General features: G+C 37.5%; 1 long non-coding RNA gene across 1 annotated transcript; it reads right to left on the bottom strand.

Moving 5' to 3' along the window:
- Window positions 1-2,520: 2,520 nt before the first annotated feature.
- Window positions 2,521-5,115, bottom strand: LOC140244281 (uncharacterized). Its single transcript, XR_011902273.1, has 3 exons — window positions 5,036-5,115; window positions 3,693-3,729; window positions 2,521-2,661 (listed from the first exon to the last, which is right to left on the bottom strand). It is a non-coding gene; the product is annotated as an uncharacterized lncRNA (long non-coding RNA).
- Between the last annotated feature and the right edge of the window lie 1,092 nt (window positions 5,116-6,207).

Below are 6,207 nucleotides of genomic sequence, written 5' to 3'. Positions count from 1 at the left end.
TATCTTGATTATATCATTACTTTATCTAATATTGAAACCGAACGAAGAAAAATAGATTAATAAATAAACGCAGAAGAAGATAATTGAAGAGATGAGAAACTCGGGACATGTGCAAAAATACAATAGTAAGAATTTAAGACAAATTTAAGAATCACAAATTGTATATACATTGCAGCATTTCCTTCTAATTCGAAGTTAACCGCAACAGTGTGAAGCATAATTATCGAGAGTTTGATCGCAATAACAAAGCACTTTTGTTTTTAACATCTTTAAGTAAATCAATCACAAGATAGAGAAAAACAAATCCAAGTGCCATATCTTTTGTAACAGAGCAATATATATACTTTTTTAAGTTATGGCAAAGATATCCCTCATTTCATTTTTCCTTCGTCTTTTTACCTTAACTTTAAAAGAATGGAGTTAGCTCTTTTCGCGATCAAACTTTTCATTATAGTTTTATGGTAATGATCATAGCCAACGGTAAAAACCTTTCATTATTATGAAGGAAAGCATATACACAAGTACGTGTAGTCAGTTTGGAGTAGTTATGGAGTTATCAATCCCAGAGTATAATGTCATATGATACTAAGCAATGATAGATAAGTCACTGAAGAGATTTCAGTGACTGGAATTTCAACAGTGCAAAAGTTCATTTGTGACCCTGCACCTCAAAATAAACAAAAAGTCACCAGACATGAATTTCTAGTCAAGACCATATTCTGAACGAGCAGACTTTAAGCTTTACAATCATGTATAACTCAAATCAAATGGACTCTCCTAACCTATCTAATTATTGGAAAGAAAGCACAAACTCAGGAAAAGTGTGAACTGAGAAAAGAGGCTCTGAAGTGCAGTGTCTATTCAAGCGTTTAATCTTTACCAAACCGTGCTGGCTGTGCGATGAATGGGACAAAAAACAGGAAGTAAACCCCCGGAGTAACAACAATGAAGGGATTATCAGATTAAACTGAAATTAAGCATGCCTCATTAACACATTCTGTCCATAATTAACGCAAACTCTCAAAACATTAGCAGTATCCTTTCAAAAGTTATTTGAGTTGAAAGTGATGAGTGTGGACAAGGTTTTTCAGAAATGAAAAAGGGATTCTAAAGACACACCTAATCACACTATTCTACCAAAAATGTTTGAGATAAACTGCTAAAAAACACACTTTCCTGCCCGTTTTATGATACCAAATTTTAGCATAATGTAAAAGAAGAACCGCTCTTTTAGAAAATATGAAAAAGTCAAGTTCGGCTAGGTTAACCCATTTCACTTATTTTCAGTCCTCACGCAAAATCAGTGTGTGCGACTTTATGTTCGTTTTGAGGTGCACTGTCACATTTTGTCCACGATCAGTCGAAAATGACATGTACCGTGGGATGAGATTTTTACCCTCCAGCTATTATTCCTAAAACCGACGTAGCTGGCGCCCTCGAGAGTACCAGAGCATGGAATAAACTGTTTATTGAAGAGAGTGTGTATCGCCCCTGCCAGGTTCCTTCTCATTGTTTTCCCCTGTTCTTTGTGAGGAGGAAACACAAAAGCAACGGAGGAATACATTCCGACCTCACTTTCAAAATGTGGAAACCCAAACTGGTCCTTCAAGAGGACTTCACATCAAAATTGTATAATATGTGAAGGGGATAAGGGGATAAGTGTATAATCGAATCCCTTTTGGCTGCTTGTAGTTTATATCTAATGCGATTGTCAAAGTTGAACCACTCAGAGAGAACGCCAACAGAGGAAGTCGAAACCATCAATTCGAAAGTAGTCAATGTTGTATGATTACTGCATGCACGCACAAGTCGGCGTTCAGTCAGTAGGTGGCCAGCCAAAATAATCACGTTAATTGGAAAATAGAGCTCTTCCCAACCTTGCGCGTTACTCAACCAAGCGCAGAAAATGGAAAGGGAGGCCATCCACGCTTGCAAGGAACAATCGAAACGCGATGAAATGGGACCTGATGCAACACACGCAGCACGGCTCTCATGTAGGTACGTGTACGATTCCATTATTTCTTTTGAACCGGTGACATATCCGGCACGCCCTTGTACTCTCGACGAGCGCCAGCTACGTCGGCTAGAGCAGTGATTTAAACAACAACAACAACAACAACAATGACAGCAATAACAACAATGAACATCTCAGCCATTTCAAAGCCGATTTTGATCAAACAAAATTGATAAACTTTTTATTCCTCTTAAAATTGAAGGCTCTTTAATATTTCACGTAAGTGATTCTTGATCTTCTCGCAAAAAGTTAAAACCTGAATCCCCATCTCAACCAAAATCATACCACTCCTTTAACAATTTTATTTTTAATATCTACAAAAGGTGAAAGGTATTGTTACTTACATCTGTACTTAATTTCAAAGAAGCGGTATTCTCCCGAGCAGCTGCTTTCGTTTCGAGGACCCGAACAGCGTACTTCACACTTGTCTTGTCCGTTACACAATGTCCTGTACTTGTCTGTTCTATTCCAATCACATCTTTCAGTAAGCGACTGGTTATGCCGAGGACAGCCTGCCTCACGCATCCGCCAGCAAATCCCCTCCGTCACCTCTATGACATGGTCGTTATTACAGGCAAGGTCGTGAACCAGTGCGTTCGGCTCGCACGCGGATAAGGTGGTGATCTCTAGCATTGTATTGTTCGACACTGAAAAAAAAAGGCAGAGCGCGAGAAAGAAAGGGAGAGAGGGGGGGGGGAGGTGAGAGGTATATAGATGAGAAATGGAACAGGCTTTAAGGCTTTTTTTTTTACCATTTGCAAATGAAACAAGAACCAAGCTTTAGTGCCTCAAAATAATTCTAAAATGTGTGTTAGGGATAGAAACACCCAATGCAAAAATGTTAATCAGTATAATCATTGTTAAGAATTCCTATATAAAATGTGAATAATGGTTTTGATAGAATTGTTTCTAGAATAAACCGTGTACAGTTATGGTTTGTTGAGAAAAAAATAGTGATATCTCCTTATATTTTAGGCTTTGTTGCGAAGTTTTTATGTAGTAGGATGTTTTGTGATATAACTGTTTTGTGATACCTACAAATGATTATGCATTAAATGTGAAGACTCGAAATTTTTTTTTTTCTATAACTGTTCCCAATAGTAAACAGTACCTTCAAATATATGCATAACAATAATCACTGCTGGAGACGATTTCAGTAGTCAAATTCATTAATCAAAGCATTCCCCCTTGGTATCATTGGATTTGCTAGTTTTTGGTCTTATAGATTATATAATCGCCATCTTTCTACGGATTCATTCACACTCAGCCACCATATGCGTAAACGTACGCATGCATTATAAAATCATTATTAATATTGTTATAAATGCCCCCCCCCACAAAAAAAAAAGAAAAAAAGGGGGTTGTGTTTTTGCGGAGTATTTTTCCTCTGTTTTTGTTTGTTTGCTTGTTCATCGAAAGGTTGTGATTTTTTTCCATTTTCGTCATTTTTTAGTTAGGAGAACGGATTTTTTGTTTTTATTGTGGTGATCAGGATTATGATCTGGCTCTAGTATGTTTTATAGTATCATTCGATTCGCATTACCACATACAAAGTTAAGGGCACATACACGAAAAAAAAAAAAAGAAGGATGTATTCAAAACATTGCATTACCGTTTTTTTTTTTTGTGCACTTAGTCCTATTCATTGTGGAATGAAAGTATAAATCAACTGACTCACCCGTTGGAGGCGTTCGTGATCCAACACTCGTTGGAGCCTGCAAGTATTATAGAAGTTTTAAGGGAAAATTTGTTTAATGTCTCTCTTAAAATTACTGGCGATTTTATCCATGATTATCAACCCGGACGCTTAAAAAAAAAAGAAGAAATACACCATCGATTAGGACATCTCTGGCCTTTGCATTATTGTACTCGGCCTTCCACCCATCAAATTCTGGGGTGTACTCTCTTCCAAGAAAATAATCGTTGTGACGCTATTGTATTGGCAGGTTTTTGTTTTACGGGAGAAAGACTACTACATAGATAGATCTCGTTAAATTCATCGAGCAAAATAAGAAACACGTTAAAAACGAAAAAAAAAAAATGCTAACCTGAGATAGAAACATTCTCTTTCATCTTCTGAAGTAATTCTCTGTCATCTTCTGAAGTATGACAAAACAAGGAATCAAGTGATAACTAATAAATATTATATGACCTATATAGATACCAATGTGTGATTGGTCAAAATGCTGTCACGTGACCATGTTCACAAGGATGAGAAGCGTTATATTTCATAACATGACGTAAATTACGTACAATCATGGAATATAACAGCGACTACGTTAAACAAATGGCGTTATATCTGGAGGGGTGACGTAATCAAAAAATCAATTGTTATGATGCGCGCAACATACACAGAGACGCTTTGCACACACACACACACACACACACATACTTACGAATGTAATCGTGACCGGTCGACCGACCACAAGCACCATACCACTTACGTTTACAGAATGCGCTAGCGGTATTAAATATGAGCATCACACTGACACACGCTACACTGCAAGCGCGAATTACAGGTACCTTGTACGAAATTCAACTGATTTGTTTTCGTCAAACTGGCATGGCAGCTTTGATGAGCAGCTGCCCTTCGCTTGTGAGAGAGAAAGAATTGTTGTCCTGATTGCTATAGAGCCTCCTACTCCGATCAATGTTAGACAGTCGTGACAGGAAAGCCAAAGGATTTCCCATTACATTACCAGAGCCTGAACTGAGTAAGTTTTTATGCTACTTGTACTAGCGCAGGACCTGGACCAGGGCCAGGTCCGTAGTCTAAACAGCTCTTGTACCAGTGATCGCAGGCAGAAGAGATTAGGCCCTACATTATCAGAAAGTTCACATTCTCATGAGTCATACATCACCACAAACAAATGTTATGTCAACAAGCTTGCTTTACCCAGACCAAAAGCGGCATTTGGTCTAGTCTTCTACAATTTTTACATCTCTCATTACAAAATCTGGCTCTACCGCTACGAAACTAGGCCCTACGTACGATTGATTAACGACTGTTCTACAAATTACTTAGTATGTGATAAACAGGCAACGGTCGTACTCCACGGAAGAACGAATTCCCGGTAGGCCTACGTGAAAGCCATCGGAGTTAGGCCTAGATCTGCGTATGAAGGTTACTTGTGGCTCGATTGAATACCACTGGCACTAGCGCACTGTTGTCATGCGGTACGCGCGTTCATGAATATGACTGCGAAAAGGAGTAGTGTTTCTAGACCTAGTCGTTTTGCTTTAGGGCCTATATACAGCAGTTTATTTCTTGTACTGTAGGTCATATAATATAACAGATATTGACTTTTTCCTTCGGTAGGAATATAACATTTAATTTCTCTTGGGAAGTTATATTTTTGTCTCGGAATACTATATTTTTCCTCAGCGCTACGCGCTTCGGAAAAATATAATAATCCTCGACAAAAATATAACTTCCCGCGAGGATCTCAAATGTTATATTCCACCTCTGGTAAGTCAATATCTGTATAATATATTCTACATTGTGAAACACTCTCGGTGAATATCAACAATTATGAATGTTTCCCATGAAACCTACAGGCCTTGTTGGAGGTGCGTACGATGGAAATGGCGATCCTCCGATACCTGCAAAAAAGGGAAGAGGATTGGAATTATTACTTTTAGATAATGCTCATGATATGATCATTTGTCGCCTGTTACGGTTATGAAGAAGGCTGTTTTTTTTTTTTTTTTCAAATTGTGTTCATTAGATTGACATAATATATATATATAAATATATATATATATAATATATATATATATATACAGAACAGGCCAAAAGTTTGGGGCCAGCCTCAGATTTAAAAGAAAATCATACAAAACACTGCATTCTGCATTCATTAAATGTATTGATACTGGATGGGCTATGGCAGTTCCGTTACATCACACAAGCATGTTTCCAACCGGTTTTGAGTGCACTTCTGTGAACCCCCACTCGGTTTTGGTAATATATTCAAATTTTATGCATATCTTTAAAGCAAAGGTTCCCACTGGGCAATTTGTTACCGATTACCGATATTACCGGATATTGGCAGTAATATCATACCAAAATTTGACTAAGATCAAATACTACCAATATTACCATGTTGTTACCCAAATGATATTACCGGTATAATAATGAAAGTGTTATAAATTCCTTGCTTTTTTATTTTGAGGATAAGGATAAGATATAATAA

Source organism: Diadema setosum, chromosome 21 (assembly GCF_964275005.1).
Source record: "Diadema setosum chromosome 21, eeDiaSeto1, whole genome shotgun sequence".
Lineage (NCBI taxonomy): Eukaryota > Metazoa > Echinodermata > Echinoidea > Diadematoida > Diadematidae > Diadema > Diadema setosum.
This window is presented reverse-complemented; position numbering and strand designations above follow the sequence as displayed.